Source organism: Podarcis pityusensis (assembly GCF_964106645.2).
Source record: "Podarcis pityusensis genome assembly, chromosome: 1".
Classification (NCBI taxonomy): Eukaryota; Metazoa; Chordata; class Lepidosauria; order Squamata; family Lacertidae; genus Podarcis; species Podarcis pityusensis.
In genome coordinates this window covers 40,744,843-40,769,964 of record NC_138028.1, presented here as the reverse complement: position 1 = coordinate 40,769,964, position 25,122 = coordinate 40,744,843, and the positions used below count along the sequence as shown (strand labels likewise).

The window sequence follows — 25,122 nt, the reverse complement described above, 5'->3', positions numbered from 1 at the left end:
AACTTCTTTGCCTGGTACTTCTCCTTTTTTCTTCTGGGCCTCTTCCTCTCTCTGATTATAAGTGGTTTGGGCTATTTTCTAACATCCATTTCAGGGTGTGGCCCATCTGGATTTTTCGGCAAATATCGGGCGCTGCTTGGGCTACAAAGGCAGTTTTTATGATAGGGGCATGGATATACTGGCGGTAGGCTTCCTTCAGCTTTTTTAAGTAGGCTCCAGGGGCCTCCTCTGTTCCTTGCACTATTTCTCTGGCCTCCACAAAGTTGGTGAGTTTTCTGGCTGCCCTCCTCATGCCATTTAAGACATTCTGGCGATAAGTGGTGAGGGTATTTTACCCTTCAATGGTCTGATAATCCCAATTCAGTGTAGTTTCAGGATATCCTGTTGCAACAGCTTGATCTCCTGCCCCCTGCGCTCTCATGTGTGCTCGGGCTTCAGCATGAATTCGCCTATCCTCCTCTGTAGCTAGCAGGGCATCCATCAAATATTGCACATCATAAAAAGTGGGGTTGTATGTTTTAAAAAAAAAAATTCCCTCAAACAGCTTAATGATTTTGGCAGGGTTTTCTTCAAATGAAGGGTTTTGGTTCTTCCAATTACAAACATCTGCACTAGAGAAGGGGACATGTTGAACTGTATAAGTTCTATTGGGCACCACCCCGTTAGGTCCCGTGGGGGGCCAGAGGGTCATACACTCTATGGAGAGGCATCACTCTGGCCGCGCCCTCCTCCTGTGCCTTATGTGCCCTATGGAGGGTCACTCTTTTCACTGCCTTCCCCACTCTTTCTGCCACTTTCTTCTCTGTTCCCCTACACATCCCGCTGTTTTTAACATATGGGGACTGACGTCCACTTCTCCTGCATAAGGTTCCACATACTTTCTCAAACGTTCTGCCTGTTCTTATTATCACCTATCAACTTAACTAATCTTTTTACAAATTCCTCATCCTCACCATCCTCTTCTCGTTCCTCCCTTTCTCCATCCTCGCCCAGGTCTACCAATGCATTGTCCACGGGATTGGGGGCTGGGCCATCTGTTCCCTGTGGCGGGGCTGTTGCTGGGGCATGAGGTGGTGGGGCATCAAAACTTTTATCTTCTTCCCTCTCTGAATCCTGGAGGACTGGGGGGTTGTCCTCCTGTCTTCCTGACTGAGCAGATACGGCTGCCTGAGACTTTTTGGCAGCATGACTTCAGCCAGGAGGGGGGGGGGGTTCTGTTCCACATTGGTCTTCCATGTGGAAATGTAGGGGATTTGATCAGGGTGGACATTCAAAATGTTCTGATATAATGGATTAATGAGTTGCAAATCAAGGGTCCTGATGGACGGCCAATTTGTTATTTTGGGGTGGGCCAATCTAATTTACACAATGTCCTCATCCTCCCCTCTCATCAGCTTGAATCCCCAAAAGCATTTCAAAGGGGTACTTTTACTTTGGCCAGAACCCATTTCTTCCAGATACTTCACACACAACAGACCTACAATTGCTCGGCCAAGGGGACACTAAGCCCTGGCCCACACTTGACAATTCAGCCACTAGAGTATCTTGACATGCAACATACAACATACAAAACACACCAATATAATTTCAACATGTAACACACAAAACACACCAAAATAATTTCAGCATGCAATACTCAAAACACACCAAAATAATTTTCCCTCCTTCTTCTGTTCCAAATTTTTTGCTGGTGGCACTTTCCTGCACAACCAATCCCCTTATTCCTGGTGGCTGGCACTCTACTGCGCAACCAATCCCCTTATTCCTGGTGGCTGGCACTCTACTGCCCAACCAGGTGAGGCTGATCAGACCTCGCCCCCCTTTTCCTTGGGGGCCCACGCCCTTTCCCTTGGGCTTACCTTTTTCCGCTGCGGACCTGTCCCCTCGGCGCCGTCCTCTTTGTTTTTCTCCCTCAACAAGATGTCTCCACTCCAGAACAGTGTGGCTGGCTCCCCCCACGAAACAGGTGGGGTGCGCACGGAAGCCTGCAAACGCTGCTGAGCTGTTCACCTTGGTTGAGCCTGGCCCTCAGGTCCGTATTGGGGAGAGGGCTTATCCCGGACGAGCCCCCAAAGAAATGAAGCCTTATTTACCTAGGGATCCATCAGCCACGCCATCCCCGGACCTTGGAGGGAACAAAAGTACCAGGAAAGCAAAATCTTCTTTGGAGAAAAAGTTTATTGAAATCTGTGCACAGAGACAATATCTGTACAGAGAGACAACCAGTTGGATAGCTCCTGAAAATATACTGGCTGTAAAGCAAGACACTTCAGCAAACTTTCTTATACTCTCTGAGCACTCTTCCCCCCTCCCATACCTTCTCAAATTATTCCCTTACGTGGCACATCTATATTGCTTGCTAAACACATTTTATTGCTTGCTAAACATTCCTCCCCTCTCCTTTGTACACGTGTCTTTTCTCATCTTTGCATTAGTAAGCATAAGACAGGAAAAGGGGCCTCTTTAGCAGGCCTGGTTAAATCTGCACTTTTGACCCGCCAGCCAAATTTAGTAGGTCTGGTTAGTTATTGCTAACAGCAGCGGTTTCTTGCTAGCTGGCTAGGCAGGAAACGAACTTTTGACCTGTCAGCCAAATTTTGCAAGCAGTCACTGGCGGTGTGCTAACTGTCTGGCCAAAATTTGCAGAAGTAAGATTAGCACAGGATTAGCACAGGAATTTACTGCAGATAGTATTTGAGAGCAACCTTTCTTAGGTACAGAGTTCTAAGCACAGAAAATATTGAGAGAAACCTTTTCCCATCTCCCTTTAGGACAATAATGAACTGGGCTAAAACTAATCAAATGAATTTCAGTAGCTAAAAAGGAACAGGTCAAAGTTTCTACACTTAGGCAGGAAGACCCAGCTGAACAAATATAAGGTGGGGGGCACCTACCAGTAGTACTTGTGGAAATGATCTATGAGCTGAACATGAGTCAACAGTGTGATGCAGACCCCAGAATTGTGACACCCTTTTGCAGAAAAAGGTTCCTCACCCCTGAAATACAATATTGTCTCTCTGAAAGCTATTGTCTGTTGGTGACTGTGTTTGTATGAGAGTCTTCTATCAGACCACAACTATGTTTAAGGCATGAGCCATTGAAGTTCTGAAGAATATAGTGCTTTCCTTCTCTTTGAAGGTGGTAAATCCCTGATTGAATTTCCTATACTTAAACATCATTTTAATTAGCGTGAAGGAACATGCTAACTCTTCACAACCCCAAGGCTATTTTTAAAAATATCAAAGCTTTCAGGTTATAAAGATAGGTTGGAGTATATTAGTTCTGCAGGGTACATTTAATTTGTTGTTAGATTATGTTGCAGATTAAGCTGTCACAGGAAACTGTCTTGTCAAAAGCCTGATGAGTAGGTATCATTGCAGTGGCATGTTTTGTATTTGATCTCTGATTAAGCTTCACACCTCTTGGAATGCAGGTCTGAACAACTCTCTTTCCACTCTATAAAAGAACAGGTCAAATAGGTGTTTTGTTTCTCCTTGTCTTTATGGTATTATACATCTTAGTAATAAGCCTGAGATGAATAATACTTTTATTACCGTATATTTTTGGGGGAAGCTGATAAAATGACTGGTTATGCAATCTGAACAACTATCCAGATCACATATGGGCTGAACTCACCACGGGCAAATCACTGAAGTCTTTCCATGATTTATTTCTGTTTAAATAATTCTCTGTATAGTACTGAGCAGAAAATTATCAGCCACTGGAGGGCATCACAGTGTAAGCAGCAAAGAGAAGAGAATGAGTACTTGAAAAACAATTTTGCTATTCTTTGCATGTTTACTCAAAAGTAAATCCCATTGATTTCCATGAGGCTTGCTTCTAGGAAAAGCATTGCACCCTCCAGTTGCCCTATTCAGTTTTAAAAACAATTTAATAAATTTCAAAATATAAGAAAATGGTGATAGTTTTGAAAGCACATGGTGGTTTATTGTTAGAAAAGCAGATGAACTAAAAAAAGAAGATCTCTTCTTAAATGTTGGTGACCAGAGAATTTAAGCTAGTGGTTAGATTTTAAAAATAACAACTAACCAACAAAGATTTAATTGAGTTACATTGAGGTGTTCTTAATGAAGTTCTATTTCATGCCTACCCTTTTTAAAGTAACATTTAAAATATTTTTCTCTAAATGGAATTCTCTTTAAATGCCCAGAGTTTTTAAAGAATAAGAGTTCACAAGGAACCCTTGAAAAGGATGGTTCAGGTTTAATTACATTATTTTAAATTAAAATATGTAAATGAAAATAAGGTTAGAAGGACTTGCTGGAAATACGATCTGAACTAGAATACAAAACTGAGAGGTGAGAGGAGGTCATGGACATAAGTAAAGGGAAAAGGCTATGTAAAGGTTTAATTTGTTTTTGTTTCATTTTAACTTAATGCATTTTTATACTTTTTGTTAAGTCTTCTTTTTTTATTCTATTTTATTGTTTATTCTTATCTTTTTACTTTTCGCTTTGTTAAGCTTAAATTTTTCTTTGTATTTTGTATGGTTTTTCTTTCTCTTTTTTGTAACTTTAAATATGGAATAAATATCATTTAAAAAAGAAAAAGAAAAGGATGGTTCATAGGATTTACTATGAGATCCAAATCTATACTTTGAGCTGATTCCCTAATAGCGTCACTTGAAATGAAAGGTGTTAGCTAAAACAGCCTTTTTGATAATGCCACACACAAAACAAGACACTTGCTGCACTGAGAAAGACAAGGAGCGATGCCCAGCAGATTGCTAGACAATGTGCCAGTGACTGCTAGCTAAAGCTGTGTCAGAGCATTCAACTCTCTGCTGACAGCGGCAACACTCACAAAATGTACAAAAGCATAAAGACGGCTTTTGGACCAATGGTCAGAAAAACTGTCCTACTGAAAACCTTGTCTGGAAAGATAATCACAGATCATAGCAAGCAGATGTAGTGATGGGTGGCGCACTATCAAGAACTGTACTCAGCAGAAAGCATGGTCTTCGCCACAGCAACTGACAGCTTTCCACCTGTTTGGAAGAGCTGGATATTCCTGCCTCCCTTGAAGAATGCCATCAACTATTAGGCATGTGGTACCGTCGGGAAGGTAAACGGCGTTTCCGTGCGCTGCTCTGGTTCGCCAGAAGCGGCTTAATCATGCTGGCCACATGACCTGGAAGCTGTACGTCGGCTCCCTCGGGCAATAAAGCGAAATGAGCGCCGCAACCCCAGAGTCGGCCACGACTGGACCTAATGGTCAGGGGTCCCTTTACCTTTACCTTAAAGTTCAGGAACAGGACGGAATCCCAACAGAAGTTCTGAAAGCTGACCTCATCTCCACCCTCATGATGCACCTCCATGGCCTTCTCTTGCAGTGCTGGAAAACAGTGCCACAAGACACACTCAACTCCAGCATTGTGGCCCTTTACATGGACAAAGGTGACTGACACCTTTGTGTAACAACTACAGTGGTACCTCGGGTTAAGTACTTAATTTGTTCCGGAGGTCCGTTCTTAACCTGAAACTGTTCTTAACCTGAAGCACCACTTTAGCTAATGGGGCCTCTTGCTGCTGCCGCACCGCCAGAGCACGATTTCTGTTCTCATCCTGAAGCAAAGTTCTTAACCTGAAGCACTATTTCTGGGTTAGCGGAGTGTGTAACCGGAAGCGTATGTAACCTGAAGCGTATGTAACCCGAGGCACCACTGTACTGTTGAGTACTGTGGGGAAAATACCAACTCTGTGTTTTAAAGATGTCTGCAGACCTAACACGGAGGCTGGCAACATTAACCCTGCCTTGTGGTGATCCCCTGCAGACAACTGCAATGCCTGGAGACAGTCAGGTCTTGTATCCACAGCAGTGACCAGAAGAAAAATGATTGCCGGGAGGAGCACAGAGAGTAGAAACGCCGTGGTGCATCTGCCCCAGTGAAACTGGACAGCTTCATCTGCCCCAGCTGCAATAAAATATGACTCGCCCATATTGGTCTTTACAGCTTGACTTTTGATGCACTCTTCCACTGACTCTCTCGAGAGACAGATGCCAACAACAATGAGATGCACTGGCACCAACTCCTGGGGGCCCTGGCGACTTGGGCATGCACAAAATATTTGCTGTGGATGCCTGGCCTCCACCCCTGCTGCTGCTGTGCCTGCTGCCTTACCTTTGGTGTTCCGGTGTCATGGCAGCAACAAGGCTGGGGCCTGTGCTGTCGGGGAACCAGCCCACCAGGTGCGGAGGAAAAATGACGAGGAGTCATGGGTGAAGGTTTAAGCAAGGAGTGAGCTCCCTCTCCCAGCAGCCTTGCCTGTTTATTAGCCTTGCGCACATTACATCATGTTGCATATACACGTGTAGCACTCGGGTGGAAAACAGCTAGGGTATGCATTTCTTAGAATAACTATTCTCTACCAGACAGCATGACAGCCGCGTAAGCTTTGCGGTTAGGCAGCTTGTCAGTGACCCAGGCGAGTGAGGGGAACAAGTCAGCAGATGCTTCCTCTTGCACAATCTTGCACAAGGGTGCTATTTTTCTATTGCATCCCCACATGCCCTCCTTTTTTATATTATTTAATCAGAGTCATAAATTTCATTGCGAGGCAGAAGCTCGCCAGGGTCGCACACAGCGCGCTGGTAACCAGGTAGGCCGTCCATCCAGGTCCACTGCCGCGTAGCCGCGTCCCCAGGAGATGAGTGGCACAGGACCATGCCATGTTGGATCAGGTAGCTGTCTGTAAGATACAAGAGGCCGAGCCAAAGGCTCTGCTTTTCGAAAATGAATCTCAGCCGGTGTATATTCCCTATTATGGGATACAAAATATGGTTAAGAGTGAATAAAACAGTATGCACAATTGAAGGAATCTCGGCGGAGGGGGCATTTCGACCTCCAAGTTGTTTGGACAGCAGAGTCTTGAAGGTCAGGTGCGCCCTCTCCACAATCGCCTGTCCTGTTGAATTGAAAGGCAAACCATGGATTAATTTCACATTCCATAAATCACAAAAGGATGAAAACTGAGAGGAAATATAGGCTGGGCCATTATCCGTTTTAATGCTTTGTGGCTTACCCATCACAGCAAAACAGCGCAGGGTGTGCTGAATGACGTGACGAGCGGTCTCACCCTTCAATGGGATGGCCCAGATAAATCCAGATGAGGTGTCCACTGTCAGGTGAACTTTTGAAAATGGGGCGAGCAGAGGGGTGTGAGTAACATCCATCTGCCAAACCGCAAGAGGGGACGTACCCCTAGGGTTCACCGCATCAAAAGGAATCATGGTTCGAGCTTTAGAACAGATAGAACATTGAGAGACAATGTCTCGTGCCTGTGCAATAGGGATTTTAAACATTTTTGCCAAAACTTTAGCAGGCTGGTGAAAGGTAGAATGAGAGAGAATAGGGTCAGAAAACAAAGAAAACACTTCAGATCGCAGTGCAGCGTCTGCCACGGCATTTCCCTGAGCCAAAAACCCTGGGTGATTGGTGTGGGAACGAAGGTGTGCAACATAAAAAGGATGACGGCGTTCTTGAATAAGATACTGCAAGGTAGAAAAAAGAACAAACAAATCAGCATCTAACGCAGGCGTGATATAAGAAACAGGCAGGGAAGACAGAAGGCGATACACATATTGTGTATCAACAAGCAAATTAAAAGGTTTATCAGGAAAGAGTTGAAAGGCAAGGATTACAGCAGCAAGTTCAGCCCGCTGGGCGGACCTCTGTTGCTCAGTAAATTCAGTTTTCCATTTTTCACCCTCCTCCCATGCCACCACCCCCCCCGCGTTTTTGACCCATCAGTGAAAAGGGTAAGGGCAGAGGGGATGGGGGTTGGAGAAAGGGCAGTTTTTAAAGTATAGACAGTTTGAGACAGAAAATACAAGCATGGATCAGAGGGGGGATTATGCGTGATGGTTCCCAAAAAATCCACAAGTGCTACTTGAGTAGCCACGGAGGTGGAAATCAGGTGTTGTGTTTCTGTGAGTGAAAAAGGCAAGTAAATTTTTTCAACATCCAGTCCAGAGAGGGCTTTTGCTCGAGCGCGCCCTTTAATTACCAAATCCATTACAGCCGCTGGAGAGGAATAAATGTTACGCGGTGGAGTATGCGGAAGGTGGATCCATTCCACAATGTTGACACCCGAGGGGGCAGCCGATTTCTGTGAGTAGAGAATGGCTGTAGGCAGCAAAGGTGTGGAAAAAATTGCCAAGGATAACTGCACATTGTGCAGAGTGTCTATGCGATCCACCATTCGGTCTCTTAATAAAGCATTAACCTGTTGTAAGGCTTGTAGCATTCCTTCTGTAACTGGGATGACTTCTCCGGGTAGTTTGTGTCCTTGTAAGGCAGAAAACAATGGTGACAAGGTGCTAGTAGGCAGATTAAGGTAATTCTTTATCCAATTCAGGTGTCCCAAAAGTTGTTGAAGGTCAACCAGCCGTAGGCGGGCAGGAAAAGACAATTGGGGAACAACCGGAATGGCAGCTTGTTGTGTCAATTTATGTCCAAGATATAACATAGGCAAAGTTTGCTGAACCTTATCTGGGGCAATACACAGTCCAGAATCTCTCAGGGCAGATGTAAGGTCTTTTAATAATTCCACTGATATGTCCTGTGCAGCCACAAGGATATCAATTGGGTGGAGGCTTTGACAGGCTGGCGCTTCTCCCCCGACACCCAAAACCTGCGCAGCTGCCTTTGTGGGCCATTCGGGAGGCCAGTCTTGTTTAGCAATCACAGTAACATCTGCCCCTGTATCCAGAACCCCCTCTACCTCACGTCCACCCAGTGTCATTTTTAATGTAGGGCGCTGAGCTGTGAGAGGCATTGCAGCAGCAATTAAGGGGGGATTTGTAGGAGTTGTGGCGTCCGCAGGGAGCAGTATGACTTTAGCCACTGGCGTGCCAGATGAAAAACCTAAGAGGGGGGCTGCTTGTGTAATTGCAGTCCCCAGTGGCGTTGGCGGAGGCTGATAATCTGGTGGTCGTGGCGGAGTAAAAGGTGGTGGTAGAAGCGGTGCAGCCGGATATATGAAAGGCATATTCAGGACTGTTTTTTGTTGTGGTTGCAACGAAGCCAAGAGGATGTTTTTGGGCGTAAGAGTTGCCATGCAGCCACGGACTTTAGCCCAGGCACTGAGGACGTGAAGATTTATGCGGCCATGGCCATGAAAGTGGTCGCCAATCCTATCCCAGTCTGGAATTTCCCATGTCCCGTTGTCAGGGAGCCATGGACAATGTTCATCTATGGCCAGAATCAATGCAATTAGATCACCTTCAGGTACTTGCTGTTTATTTTCCCGAAGGAGGTGCTGCATGTCTTTTAAAAAGTGTTTCTGAGGGTTGGAGAGCGCAGAACCCATGATAAAAATAGAAAAATAGCTACTCACCGGGGATCCGAAGATGAGAAGGCGCCTTGAGCCACAGCCGGGCGGGTGAGTAGCAGGGAGGACCGTCTTTGACAGCATGCGTCCTGGAAGCCGTTCAGGCAATCACACGAGGCACCATTTGTCGGGGAACCAGCCCACCAGGTGCGGAGGAAAAATGACGAGGAGTCATGGGTGAAGGTTTAAGCAAGGAGTGAGCTCCCTCTCCCAGCAGCCTTGCATGTTTATTAGCCTTGCGCACATTACATCATGTTGCATATACACGTGTAGCACTCGGGTGGAAAACAGCTAGGGTATGCATTTCTTAGAATAATTATTCTCTACCAGACAGCATGACAGCCGCGTAAGCTTTGCGGTTAGGCAGCTTGTCAGTGACCCAGGCAAGTGAGGGGAACAAGTCAGCAGATGCTTCCTCTTGCACAATCTTGCACAAGGGTGCTATTTTTCTATTGCATCCCCACACTGTGCCTCCGTCGTGGGGCCTTTGTTGGGACTCGGTGCAGCCAAGAGACATGCTTGTGGGATGCAGCCACAGCAGGCCCCAACAGAGGTCCCGTGGCAGAGGCACAGGCCCCGGCCCAGTCACCGCCACTGTGTTGTAGTGCGCACACGTGCCATAATGTTGTGACGTGGTGTCATGACATCATGGCATGCATGGGCTGCACACCCACGGTGTGGGGCTTAAGTTGGTGTGCCTGAGGAGATGGATGGTTGAATAGTCTCAATGATGTCTTTGAAACAGTTTATACAGCAGAACCTCAGTTGTCGAACGTAATCCATTCCAGAAGACCATTCGACTTCCAAAATGTTCAACAACCGAGGCGCAATGGGTGGTCAGCAAACTCAACTGAGAAAATTGAGAAACTCTCCTCGGAAGCTGTTTGACTTCTGAGGCGCGTTCGAAAACGGAAGCAATTACCGTATTTTTTGCTCTATAAGACTCACTTTTTCCCTCCTAAAAAGTAAGGGAAAATGTGTGTGCGTCTTATGGAGTGAATGCAGGCTGCACAGCTATCACAGGAGCCAGAACAGCAAGAGGGACTGCTGCTTTCACTGAGCAGCGATTCTTCTTGCTGTTCTGGCTTCCGAGATTCAGATTTTTTTTCTTCTTGTTTTCCTCCTCCAAAAACTAGGTGCGTCCTGTGGTCTGGTGCGTCTTATAGAGCGAAAAATACGGTACTTCCAGGTTTTCAGCATTCGAAAACCGAAACGTTCGACTTCCGAGATGCTTGAAAACCAAGGTTCCACTGTATATCTACATAATAATGGCCATTTTTGTATTTTATTAGCGGTACTAAGGAACTTTTCGGGTGTGTCTAACAAACATGGATTAGCTTCAACTTTACATCTTTCCCACTGAAATCAGCAGGATTAAAAAGTTGGATCGTGCTCTTATGTTCCACTAGCTCAGTGTATGGAGCTTATCTGTTCTTCATCCCTAACCAACTGAAATAAAACAAAAGCAGACATGCTGTGACATTGGCCTCTTCTATAGCCAACCTCATCCAAGTGCAGTGTATGTTCCTTCCCCTCTTTCTCATTTTTCTTTTAAAAATAAAATGGTCCATATGGTGTGAATCATTTTACTGAACCATCCAACAGTTCACAACATGATTTAAATTGATGTTGCTGGGTTGTTGCTGTTTTTAAATTTGCACTTGAGCCTTAATGCAAATGTTGTTCTGAGAAGAATAGCATCAACAACTGTTTGTCTTGGGCTGGGTCTTTATACCAACATGTGTTTAGAAATATATGTTTTAAGAAAATTCTGTTTTAAAATAAGTATTTAAATTAATATTGGAAGGCAGATTTTGTTTGTTTCTATTGTTGCAGATTGAGTGGAAATGAGATGGAACTGACTTTAAGAAAACACCTGAAAAAGTGGTTCAATTATGAATAGAATGATCTGCCTATTATTAATTAAATTTATATACTGCCAGTCATCTGAAGATCTGAGGACTGTCCACAAGAAAAAAATACAGGATAAAAGCACAAAATAAACAGTTTAAACAAAAACCAAACCAAACAATACTCCCCTCCCCCCTCAAAAAAAAAATTTAAAGGCTGTAGAATATGAATTAGCCAAAGGCCTGGGGTGAAGAGGAACCTTTTCACCTGATGCCTAAAGATGTATAATGAAGGTGCCATATGAACCTCCCTGAGGAAAGCACTTAAAAAGGACCCATGACCATTAGGTCCAGTCGCGGATGACTCTGGGGTTGCGGCGCTCATCTCGCTTTATTGGCCAAGGGAGCCGGTGTACAGCTTCTGGGTCATGTGCCCAGCATGACTAAGCCGCTTCTAGCAAACCAGAGCAGCGCACGGAAACGCTGTTTACCTTCCCGCCAGATTGGTACCTATTTATCTACTTGCACTTTGATGTGCTTTCGAACTGCTAGGTTGGCAGGAGCAGGGACCGAGCAACAGGAGCCCACCCAGTCGTGGGGATTTGAACCGCCAGCCTTCTGATCGGCAAGTCCTAGGCTCTGTGGTTTAACCCACAGTGCCACCAGTGTCCCTTTTCTGGGTATCATTCTGTTCTGGGTATCATCCGTATGTATTTCTTTTGCACCAGACTTTATTTGGTAGATCTTGGGGTTCTGGTAAAAAAAATGAAAACATAGAAGATGTGACAAGCCTGAAGTCAGCCTACTCTTGTTCTAGAATACAGTGTCAGTACATGCAGAGAAACAGTGAAGCCCCAAAGGCCCAGCCAGCACACCATGTGGACTGAGCTTGCTCCCTAGACTATGTCTCTGTCTCTGCCAAATCCTCTGAAATACACACTGGGGTTCTGGGGCAAATATGCAAGGACTGCTTGGCAGATATGCAGTAGTGGGAAAACTTACCTGAAGGCAGATAAGTCTGAAAAACCCTGCGATAAAATGGCAAAGGTTGTTTTGCTAGGAAACCACTTGTGGCTCGACAGCAAGGCAGTAATATGAGGTATATATGAGACATCTTTTATAATGGGGCTTGACTCACAAGGCATGCTTCATCATTTGCTGCGAAGTGTGTTCACAGAATATCGGAATAGTTTTTTAAATAGTTTCCATCTGTTATGCCAGGAAGTTGGCTTGGTGTGATCAGATTTGCTGTTTTTAAGAAATTGCCAGAAAGAACTTCCCAGGCCGCAGCCTGAAATCACTTCAGAGGATTTGCACTCATATTTGCGGCTAACCCCGATATGTGTGTATCGTGGTGTTCCTTAAGGATAAGCCCAAATAATACTAATGTGCCCTCATCTAGATCTGCTTTCCCCAATAGGCTCCTCCAGATTTTTTGGCCACAGCAACTCTCCCTTAGCCCCAGCCAGCACCAGGTGATGGAAGCTGCTGTCCAAAAATATCTGAAGGATACCAGGTTGGGAAAAATATCTGAAGGATACCAGGTTGGGAAAAATATCTGAAGGATACCAGGTTCTGTAGATTACAGAATGTCAGAAGCCGAGAGAAGACAGGCTAGGGAGAAGCACCACAATACAGTGGTACCTCAGGTTACATACGCTTCAGGTTACATACGCTTCAGGTTACAGACTCCGCTAACCCAGAAATAGTGCTTCAGGTTAAGAACTTTGCTTCAGGATGAGAACAGAAATCGTGCTCCGGTGGCACGGCAGCAGCGGGAGGCCCCATTAGCTAAAGTGGTTCTTCAGGTTAAGAACAATTTCAGGTTAAGAACGGACATCCGGAACGAATTAAGTACTTAGCCTGAGGTACCACTGTACAGCTAAATAAATGCATAAATTGGTGGACTCCCTTCTCATTTTTTTCATTGTGGCTGGGCTCCTAAGACAAAGCTAAGGGAAGGAAAGTTTTCAATCTCTGCCTCCTGTCTGCAGACATCTGTGCCAACCCCTAAAGCCTTTCTGGAGCAGTGCTGTCCCTCTCAAACAATGGGAGATAGGATGTGGAGGGGTGCCAAAAGGACTACCCCTAAACTAAGCATGGGATCTTAAATTAATGTATGGAAGTTGATGGGAGGAGCAACCTGTGTCCCTTCCGACATTCCTCTGGAGAGCCCCCTGAGGCTTTTTAGAAAGCAGCAGAGAAATAGGAAGGAAACTTTCCTTCAGTGAATATAGGATCAAAGCCTTTATGTCCATCTTTCTGATCCCCCAATTTTCTCATTCTCTCATTGCCCTCGCCAATCTTTCTGCCTTACCCTCTTTCACCTCTTAAAATAAAACCCGAAACAAGCATAAAAACAAATCATACTGAGAAGCTAATGGTGAGCGCTTGTCAGGATGCTGTCAGCGGCTCCCAGCTGGTTGCCCAGGAAAGTATAAAGTCAAGGAAAAGTTTCTTACCATCCTTTTTTACTTCAATCTTTACATAGAGAGGCTATAGAACCCAGACTCTTGGATAATGTCATTGTCCCAAGTGAATCGCCACCCCCGTCTCTCCCACTTCCTCATTTGTCATTCTCATCGTCTCCTCTATGGATGCTACTACGTGCCCTCTGTCTTTGAGCTCTTTGCTCTCCCACTTTTAAGGTTTGCCAGGTTCTGGGAGATGGAGGGTCTGGAATGCTTTCTAATGACAACGTGTCAGCCGGGTGTTGCTCTGACTCTCCCATGATTTCCCAACTTTCCCCCTCATCTGCCTCTGAGCTGTGACCTCCCTCAAACCCCTGTTGTAGTTCTAAACTGTCTTCCTCTTACTCCTGCCTGGAAGGGTCAGGATGGGGAGGTGGTCTCCACCATTTCTCCTCTGCCCAGTCCCTGACAGCACTGCATTGGTTGAATATGATTTGACCTCTCAGCATCTGTCAGGAAGAGAGCCATGGGCCTTGTGCCCTGCATAAAGGACTCTCATTGCGCAATAGGGCTTTCCCACACCACTTTCCATGCCCGCCACCCCTGAAATTGGCTCTTGGGGGATCAGGAAAAACCCCAGAACAGTGTATGGGGGAAGGAGAGAGAGGATCATTCCACTGGGCAAACAGAAATACTTGCACTGATGCAGTGGCGTAGCGTGGGGGGTGCAGGCGATGCCGGCCGCACCGGGCGCAACATCTGGGGGTTAGGGTTAGGGGGTGCAAATCCACGAGTTAGGGGGCGCAAATCCACGGGTTAGGGGGCGCAAATTACTTGCCTTGCCCCGGGTGCTGACAACCCACGCTACGCCACTGCACTGATGAACCAATCAGAAGAGTGTGGCCCATGTGACCTAAGAGAATAGCGAGACCCATAGCATTGGAAACCACCGATGCCACTGGCTGATTAAGATAATCCACTAGGGCTTTCAAGGCCACCTAGGGCCAGAACCCAGATTGTCTGAGGTGAGTCTGCCCAGGAACCAGGAACCATGTACCATGTGGCAAATGAGATGTCAGGAATGGAGGACAAACCAGGAGACAAGGCCAAGGAGTAAGCCAGATGTCAAGACAAGTCTCCACTGGAAAGCCTTTGTAGGCCTTGCTGATCAAAAAGATCTAACAGCTAGCCTGAGTGGGCAGAATCAGCCCAGAAGGTTCTTCACTGAAAAGGTGGCCACTTGCAGTTCAGTGGTTCACCACTTGGGGCAGTTTCTAGAGGCTCCTGACAAGTATGACAGTTCTGGAGAAATGAACTGAATTTGCCCTGCACGTTTGTTTCACAGCATGCTGAGCCATCTGGTTTCACTTTAAACCACAAATTGCACTTTTATTAGTTTTTCTAATATAGCCTTCACGATACAGTTCAGACACCATAAACTCAAGATTTCCCACTTCTTAGTCCTGGATCCTTGAGCTGGATCTACACAATCTGTGGTCTTTTTAAGTTGTACAGAGCCCACCAGTTGGTTCTACTCTACATTTTTCATTGCAGGCAGGTAAAAAAAGGGGGGGAGGGACAATTATTAAGCACCTTGTAGACTTCCACATACGACTGATGGACTGACTTTCACTTGGTGGATCTTAAGTTGTGGAGGCCTAACAACTGCTAGCATTTGAAACTTGAAGATATCCAAATAAAGAGCTCTTGAACAGCCTCAGTGGTACTTGTAGAGAAGGATTTCTACTGACACCTTTGAAACTGATTGACCGTGCCAGCAACCCCCATTTTGGACCAGCTGCATCTATACCTGCCCCACTCTGTGTGAACAGAATGGGTGAGACAACAGTGCGTGAGAACATAAGACGAGCCTGCTGGATCAGGCCAATGGCCCATCTACTCCAGCATTCTGTTCACAGAATGGCCAACCAGGTGCCTATGAGAAGCCAGCCAGCTGGACAGGAAGGAAACAGCACTGTCCCCACTTGTGAATCTCACCAACCGGCCTTCAGAAGCATATTTCTATCAACATTGAAGGTAGAACATAACCATAGTGGCTAGTAGCTGCTGGTACCCAGTGCAGCTTGACCAAAAAGCCAGATAAGTGTTTGGAGGGGCAGTGGTTTGGAGAGAGCCAGTGTGGTGTAGTGGTTAAGAGCGGTAGTCTCGTAATCTGGGGAACCGGGTTCGCATCCCCGCTCCTCCACATGCAGCTGCTGGGTGACCTTGGGCTAGTCACATGTCTTTGAAGTCTCTCAGCCTCACTCACCTCACAGAGTGTTTGTTGTGGGGGAGGAAGGGAAAGGAGAATGTTAGCCGCTTTGAGACTCTTTCGGGTAGTGATAAAGTGGGATATCAAATCCAAACTCCTCCTCCTCCTCTTCTTCCTCTTCTTCTTCTTCTTCTTCTTCTTCTTCTGTTTTCCACTGCTGTTCTAATGGCTAGAAGCAATTGTGCAATAGCATCAGTAGGAGCTCACACATCTAGAAAAAGGGACTTGCATTATGCAAGTTGATTATATATTATAGGATCTGTCTGTACTTAACAAGCAATGCCTACCTTACCATGCTTTCCCCCGCTTGCTCTCTCTCTTACACATTTTTACATAGATAAATGCATATATACATCCTGGTGGCGTGACTCATATACATAATGAGATGTGGGTGTGTGGAAGAGGCTTAATTCTGAGGCTCTCTCTGCTGGATGATTCATTGATGTTCCTTCCTCAATAAACGAGTCACCCATCCATAGCACAAGCTGGTAGATAAAAGAACTATGCTGCAAGGCATATAGGAGCAGATTATTTTTAGGAAGTTTTTGTAGCTCAAGTCAACTCACCCACCCCACCCAGGAAAAAAAAGCACTTTGTTTTTCCTCCAACCTTATTTTCTCTTTGAGTTGTTGATGCTAAAATGTGGGTGGCTCTTTAAACAAAGAAGTCACATGGCATCACCTAGCAACTTGAGGTTCGCAAATAGCTAACCATCACATTTCCCCCACCCTTAGTGGTTCCCTCTTGAAGGAAAACCGAGATGTACCATATTATGAGCAAGGGGAGGAACTATTGGGATGAGGTAATAAAGGTGAATTTTAGTCTTCAGTCCTCTAGGTAAATGCATCGTAGAGCACTCTTAAAAGGGGGGAAAAAAAGTTAACTCTAAAATCTCACAGATTGACTACAGAAGTTTGCTAACAAAGGTAGAAAATACATGTTAAGAATGAGTAACTCTGTTATGTACTGAGTGAATAGGATCCAAAGTGCAGCAGTCTGATTGGTCCTAGAACAATAGGATCCAAAATGCAGCAGTTTGATTGGTCCTAGAACAATAGGATTCAGAATGCAGCAGTATGATTAGTCCTAGAACAATGCAGCAGTATGATTGGTCTGCAGGAGCCACCCAATCCGGCTCCAGATGGAAGTGAATCCACAACCTGATTGGCCTACAGGAGAATTCCGGAATTAGCTAATCACGTGCAGCCCATTGTGTAAATAATGTATATAAAGCAGATACTTTGAGGGGACATTCATTCCTCCTCACCACTATGAGCTGAATAAAGAGCATGAAATCCACTCTCGTATTCTGCTCTGGTCAGACCTCACCTGGAGTACTGTGTCCAGTTCTGGGCACCACAGTTCAAGAAGGACACTGACAAACTGGAATGTGTCCAGAGGAGGGCAACAAAAATGGTCAAAGGCCTGGAAATGATGCCTTATGAGGAACGGCTAAGGGAGCTGGGCATGTTTAGCCTGGAGAAGAGGAGGTTAAGGGGTGATATGATAGCCATGTTCAAATATATAAAAGGATGTCACATAGAGGAGGTTGTTTTCTGCTGCTCCAGAGAAGCGGACACGGAGCAATGGATCCAAACTACAAGAAAGAAGATTCCACCTAAACATTAGGAAGAACTTCCTGACAGTAAGAGCTGTTCGACAGTGGAATTTGCTGCCAAGGAGTGTGGTGGAGTCTCCTGCTTTGGAGGTCTTTAAGCAGAGGCTTGACAACCATATGTCAGGAGTGCTCTGATGGTGTTTCCTGCTTGGCAGGGGGTTGGACTCGATGGCCCTTGTGGTCTCTTCCAACTCTATGATTCTATGATTCTATGAATCAGAGTATATTTCAAACTCATAAACCATACCATTAAAAAAAAGTACATTGCTACATTCAGTACATTCCAAACATTTTCAACAATTGTCTAGTGGTTTTTGTTTTGTTTTTATGAAACACTGAAGAGACCTGAACATCTTTTTATGTTCATTTTTGGACAAGTGGGCTATCCTGATAAATTTCTTAACTATATCTGTCAGTAGTCCATGTGCTTTGTTAACATTGCGTATGAGCCCATTTATTTAAAAAATGGTCCTGTTTAGGTCAAAAGGACAGTCTGAATGCTATTGGATGGTGAGACGCAGTTACCCTTTCAACCCCTTTAAAATGGAATATTTTTTAAAGTACTCCAAGCATTAATTCAACAGCAAGCCATCTAAAATTTTAACCAGTTATTTATTTTAAGCATTTATATCCACTCATTGCTGTATAACCTCCTCACAAACAAATCAGAACAAATATTCAATAAAAACCAGACATAGATAAACCTCTGCATAAGCTTTGTGCAAGCAAATCAGGGAGAATCCTCAATAAACAGGTTGTCTGGAGGAGCCCCAAGCTTCCCCCCACCCTTGCGTATGAAGACCATTGACATGTGTTCCTAGAGAGGCAGCTCAGTCCGCCGCGACCCCGATTTACAGGGTGAGATGCACTGTATAGTGAATTACTTGTGTATATGTAGATAGGCCATCTCCTTAATTCTCCCCTCCTCCAAGAAACTGAATGTCAACCCTATTCCCCAATAATAATAATAAATCCTAGGCGAAAAACTCTTTTATTAAGCATTAAAATAATTCATTATTATTATTATTATTATTATTAAATAAAAGAAGGTTGAATGAATCATTAAGAGTCTGGTTATCTTCCTCTGACAGAGCCCACTGCCTTGCCAGGGTATGCAGAATGTGTTAGGAATCTGGGAGAATGGAAATCATAAACAGTACGTGTCTTTGTTAGCCATTACTAAATTACTAACCAAAATAACTCCGAAAGGACAGAAGAATGTCTTCACACATGTACTTCTGCAGGGCAGGCGAGTCTAGGGAAAAGAAAAGTGGGGAAGGAAGAGGGGAGGGGTGCAGCAAAAGTTATGACAATATTGTGCAACTTGAGAGTTTTCCTCTTTGCCAAACTAAATATTACTCTGTGGACTAAATTTTTGCTGGATAGGGAAAGGCTGTTTGATCACAGGGACTGACATTTCCTTTTGGAACATTAAGAATGGGCTAGATTCCACTGGATTAGGAGGATGCATTGTGTGATACGCCATGTGCAAAAATAAATTCTCAATGGGGATGAATCAAGCAGCTCTTAATTTAGCAAGAAATACTCATCAGGATTTCATCGTAGCCTTTGCAGTTTCCTGGAACCCAGAAACTGTGATGATTTCTCTTGCTCCACACAGATCACCCACATGTTCCAGTTTAGAGATTGGAATCTCAGTTTCGAATGGGATCGTTCTCTCAGAGCTTTTCCAGAAAAGAGGATTTGCACCAGGCTTCAGGGGGTCATCGGCATCATGCAACTGATGCTCCCTTGCTGCTGGCACCCCCTGCAGTTGATAGATCACCCCCAAACAAGATGCCCCCCTGCCCCACTCCTTGTTGCTGCCACTGACCAGTACATAATTATAAACAACAACAACAACAACGTATTATTTATACCCCGCCCAACAGGCTGGGTTTCCCCAGTCGCTCTGGGCGGCTTCCAACAAAATATTAAAATAGAATAGTCCTTCAGATATTAAAAGCTTCCCTAAACAGGGCTGCCTTCAGATGTCTCCTAAAAATCTGGTAGTTGTTTTTTCCTTTGACTTCTGGTGGGAGGGTGTCCCACAGGGCAGGCACCACTACTGAGAAGGCCCTCTGCCTGGTTCGCTGTAACTTCGCTTCTCTCAGTGAGGGAACCGCCAGAAGGCCCTCAGCGCTGGATCGATGGGCTGAGCGATGGGGGTGGAGACGCTCCTTCAGGTACACTGGACCGAGGCCGTTTAGGGCTTTAAAGGTCAGCACCAACACTTTGAATTGTGCTCGGAAACGTACTGGGAGCCAGTGTAGGTCTTTCAAGACCGGTGTTATGTGGTCTCGGCAGCCACTCCCAGTCATCAGTGTAGCTGCTGCATTCTGGATTAGTTGTAGTTTCCAGGTCACCTTCAAAGGTAGTCCCACGTACTGCGCGTTGCAGTAGTCTAAGCGGGAGATAACTAGAGCATGCACCACTCTGGCGAGACAGTCTGCAGACAGGTAGGGTCTCAGCCTGCGTACCAGATGGAGCTGGTAAACAGCTCCCCTGGACACAGAACAGTACAGGCCTACTATTGCTGCCACCCATACTCCTCCGCTTCCCACCCTTTGCTTCATGGTAGCAGCACTGTCCTCTCCCTCTGCCCCCTCTTCCTTTTTACATTCTTTGCCGCTGTAACAGAAGAAGCCGTGCTGGCAGCATCTCTGTTATCTCCTCCCTTCCACATCTTGCCACTATTCTGGAAAAGGGACAAGGAAGTTCCTTCTTCAGAGCTTGGCATTATAAGCAAAGTAGGCAAGGGAATGCTGACACCACCACTGTGCTTTGATGCTTGGAACGCCTAGAAAGATGCTTAAAACTTGGTGGTGGTGGTTGTTGTTGTTTTTTAAAAAAAGCTGATTAAAGAAACCTAAAACTATTTTCAAAGAGGTTGTTATGTATGTTCAAACTCTTAAAGAAAATGATTTTCAGTTGGGGCCAGCCAGGTACATATGCATCAACCAAGGTTCTGCCCACACAAGTTCCCAAATTACACACCAACCTACATGTCATATAAACACTACACATAAATTTACTGTCACTCTACAAATAGATACATGTCACCACCCACAAAGCTAACCCATAATGGTGACCATGGTTTGGCACAACTGACTCTGTGGCGTGGAATCTAAGCAAGGATTGACGTTCATATTTCCACATCTAGAAATGGGCCGTGCAGTCTTCTAAATGGACTGGGATGAGATAAAAAAATACTGGGATAATCCAGTGTCTGGATAGGCTTCCAGTTTTATCTCAGCATGGAGGTCTTGAAATGGGCTGTACTGGATTCAGATAGTCAAAAGTTTAATAAATGATAATTATGCTTCACTACCTGCTATCTACCATCCAATTAGAAATAGATGCTTCATAACATTATCTTCAGGTTACTTTATGAGATGGTCATCAGTAGAAGTTTGAACTAGCCAGGGCTCCCTATGGTTCAGGAATTGAACCCAGTTTGAATGCCATCATTTAGCTCTGTCCTGTATTAAGTGTCCTCCAAAGTACTCCTCCAAAGTACCCATTCACTAAGGTGAGGTAACCAGTGTGGTGCCACAGTTCTCATCAATTCCAGGCAGGGTGGTCAATGGTCAATGATGATGACCATTTGTGGTCCAACAACACAGGAAGGCACCATATTGGCTAGTCTAGCACTATGGTTTTCATCTGAGCCACCACCTAGGTAATGCAAGTTGCGATGATGGAGAAGACCCTGGAACCCAGTGTCTCAAAGCAAGTTACAAAATAAGTTTCATGGATCTGGGTGTGGGTGTGTTATGCTGTTTTATTGTGATGTTTTGAGGTCCAGAGAGGTCATTAGCCATAATAATAATAACAACAATAATAATAAATGACAATAACAAAGAATGGGTGGTTTACTTATATTATCAACTGATCAGTACCAATATATTTTTGAACATTTTAAACTGTTTAATATGAGAGAATGTATATTAGTTAACAAAAATCACTTATTTGTGTAAATTTGCAGCTATAAGCTGAGAAAGCATGTCACGTTTTGATTCAACGCACATAAAAACAGGTTGCAAAACTTACCAAATGCCCTCCCCCCAATTAACATATGTCTAAATTTGAGCTCCCCACCCACTTTGACCTTGAGGCCTGGGCCAAATGGCCCTCCCTCTGATTGGCCATGATAATTTTTTATCACTTTGTTTTTATACTATCGCTAGCCACCTTAGGTGTCTGAAAATACAGCAAATAGTCTTGTGGCACCTTAAAGTCTAACACATTTACCATGGGATATATTTTCAGGGACTAGAGTCCACTTCTCTAGAAGAATCAACTGTAAATCTCCGTTTCCATATGTATATACACCTTGATATAAAAGGGGGGAAATGTAGAACAACTTCTGCATGATGACAATGGAATGCAGAAAGTATAGTTCATGACAACTAAATGTATGCAAAATAAGCAAGCAGCCATAACTGGTGATCATCTTAATAACGCTGTGTAAATTAACACCCACTTGTCTCTGTTCAAATCTAACTGAATAGCGGCAACATAGAAAAGATCAGTGCTATTTTTCTAGAAAAATAGGTGCTGGAACCCACTACGAATTCCTCCCTTGTTCTCTTATAATGGCAATAGTGTAGGGTTGCCATACGTCCAGAATTTCCCAGACATAGCCGAGTTTCAGTCATCGGAAACAGTGTCTGGATGGAAATCCGGACATATGGCAACCCATTTCCAAAAAGGGGGGGGGGGGAAGGTTTTTTGGTTTTTTTTAAAAATCACTTTTTGAATTATGGCAACCCTACAATAGCGCCCACCTGCAGTCTGGGGAGTTCCGGCTGAAAAAAGCCCTGAAAAATATCAAGTGGAATCCCTGCCACACATTGGGACTTTCCTGTCTCTTTGCCCCCCATTATAGTCCCCTGCACCCCACAAAAAATCCCTCTGTGTTGGCATGTGATGGGGGCTGCAGCAGGATGGGCAAACTGGAGAAATTCAACAGCGCTGCCTTGCTCAAATGGAAGTGCTTTTCCACTCACTCCAGGCATCTCTGAATCCAAGCCAATAGATTCCTATCCCACTACGGATATTAATTTACTCAGCGTTGCCAAGATGCAACTGATGAAGTGAACTCCGGCCCATGAAAGTCAATGTCACAATAAATGTGTTGAGCCTTTAAGGTGCCACGAGATTTTTCTGTTTTTGTATTTACAGCAACAGACTAACACATTCACCCCTTTGGAAATTGGTTGTCTGAGAGATACATATTTTAGACAGATAAATATGACAGTTCCTCTGAAAATATGTTGGATGCTCGCTCCTGAGTAAGTGGAGTCGGAATTTGGAAATATGAAGATGGGCTTCCGGGCATGCCTAACAACTGAAAGGAAAAGGCCCCAACTCTGCCCCCACAATCTGGCAAATATGTCACAGCAAAGAATGCAAAGACAAGTCTGCTTGCAACAAGAGATTGAGAAATGCTATGACTGTATTGAATTTCTGTGGGTTTCTCTTTTAAAGTCAAATCAGTAACTGAATAAACAAAAAATAAATCAATAATGGTTTCAATCAAAATGGGTTTGGTGTCAGGTCCCCACCGCCAATAGCTATTTCTACAGCGCTGAAGCTGTGGCTTCCACGGTCACAGGGGCCTGCATTTCCCCTGAAATGTGGCAGTGTGTACTACTTTTGTGAATTATCTTATAGTAGGGCCAGCACAGCTTATTACTCATTTTGTTCTTCCCAGTAAACCATAAACTGCTTTGACTGTTTAGTTAGAAGTTATGGGTCACATCTGGCCAACTGTTCGGCTGACGGTGTACGTTTGTTTTTAATAAATTTATTAATGAATGCTGATTCACTCTAAAAAACAGTGGTTCTCAAGCTTTTTTCTCTGGACCACACTTTCAGAATAAAAATTTGCTCATGCCACTACCTTAGATTGTTTTTAAAGAATACTAGACAAATTAATGGAAGGCAAGCCTAGCTATCAGGGAAGAACTATAGCTTCTTTGTATGCAGAAGGTTCCAGATTCAATCCCTGTCAGCTCCAGGCTTGGCTGGGAGACTCCTGTCTGGAACCCTGGAGAGAAACTGCCCAGCAATGCCCACATACAGAGCACTGAACTGGGCGAACTAATTATTTCACTTGGTTTATGGCAGGCTTTATTGTTTTTTACCACAATACTTTAAAAGAAGCTTACGATTCAGTAGCAGTATACTAGTTGCTGGAGGAATAACAGCAAGTGGGGAAGTGGTTCTTATCTTTCAAAGTGCCCACCAAGCTATCTGTGAAGCTTTCAGGTGAGCCCATTACCATGTTCACATAGGGTTCACATAGAACAGTGAGTTTTTTAAAACTTGGTTTATAATTCTGATCAGTTTATGTCATCTGATTCTCCAAACAATTTATGTCATCTGATTCTCCGAAATAGGTAGCAGTTTACCTATTTTAAGGAAGCAGGTTTGTTTTTTGGGGAAACCAGATGGGTGAGCCAGATGGATGGGGTATTCATAATAATAATAATAATAATAATAATAATAATAATAATAATAATAGAAGCAAAAAAGAAAAGGAAAATGTGAAGCCAGTCCTGTGGAGTGTAGAAGAAGAGAAAACAACTCATCTGGTTCAAGTCTTGGAATAACTGATGAACACATGGCTGTGTGATGACTATGGAAAGAGAACGCTGGACTTAGCATAGCAGATGACTAATAGGCACGCTCTATTCCACCACACAGCCTTAGGCCAGCCAACTCCTCTCCTGGCCCAGGAAGTAGAGTGTCATATCTTGCACTCACATTTCCCAGTGTCCTCGGGGCTAATGCAGTTAATTGATCTCAAAGTACACAAGAGAGGACAGATCAATACTCCCCCCCCTTTAAAAACAAAAATCATGTAACCAAGAGAGAAAAGGGCATCCATACTTAGTGTGTTTTCAAAGCTCAGCAAACGAATGCTTTAAATACGTTTTAAAGCATGAATTCAAGGAGCTTGCATTTTGTTGTCAACACAGAACTCAAACCCATTAATTCCACAGCCATTAAGCATGCACTTTTACAATCCTTGCTGTATTCTTTCCGGCAAGATGACCAGGAGACAGAAAAGCTTGTGTTAATTTTCTTTGCAAAGGCTGTCTGTCAAATCAGGCCATTCATGAGAATGAATATGAACCCGGAACTTTCAGGACAAAATTAAAACATCGGGAGCATGCGCTTCCTCTGTCAATACAACTTTGAGATGGTTTTAGGGAAATTTAGCTGCATTTCTGCATAATTTTGTCAGGGGCAGTCTTATATGGTAACCAGGAAGGGGAAATAGGCAGATGTGTGCTTCTGTCCAAAATTACATTGAATCTCACATTTTTCTGCTCTCAGCTTTATCTTATACTTCAGAAAGTAAGCAGTCAGAGCAGGGCATTGTGTTGCCAAAGCAAGGCTGCATCCTCTCTGCCCTGCTTGCTCCTGTATCCCACCCACACTCTTATCAATTGATTTGTGGCTACTAATGGTGCAGCAGGGCTGGCCAGCCTTGCCTTTCCCCACTCAAAGGAAGGGTTGTTAGTCCTTCAGGCACAGCATTCTGGGCAATGTAGGCCAGGAAACTGGCTGCAGTGCCGCAGCTTTGCTGATGTAGCTAGAAATA

At 44.5% G+C, this 25,122-nt stretch overlaps 1 long non-coding RNA gene across 1 annotated transcript; it reads right to left on the bottom strand.

The window, feature by feature from the left end:
• Nucleotides 1-3,324: 3,324 nt before the first annotated feature.
• Nucleotides 3,325-23,857, bottom strand: LOC308462644. Its single transcript, XR_013979243.1, has 4 exons — nt 23,413-23,857; nt 18,697-18,759; nt 5,258-5,355; nt 3,325-3,456 (listed from the first exon to the last, which is right to left on the bottom strand). It is a non-coding gene; the product is annotated as an uncharacterized lncRNA (long non-coding RNA).
• Nucleotides 23,858-25,122: the final 1,265 nt, after the last annotated feature.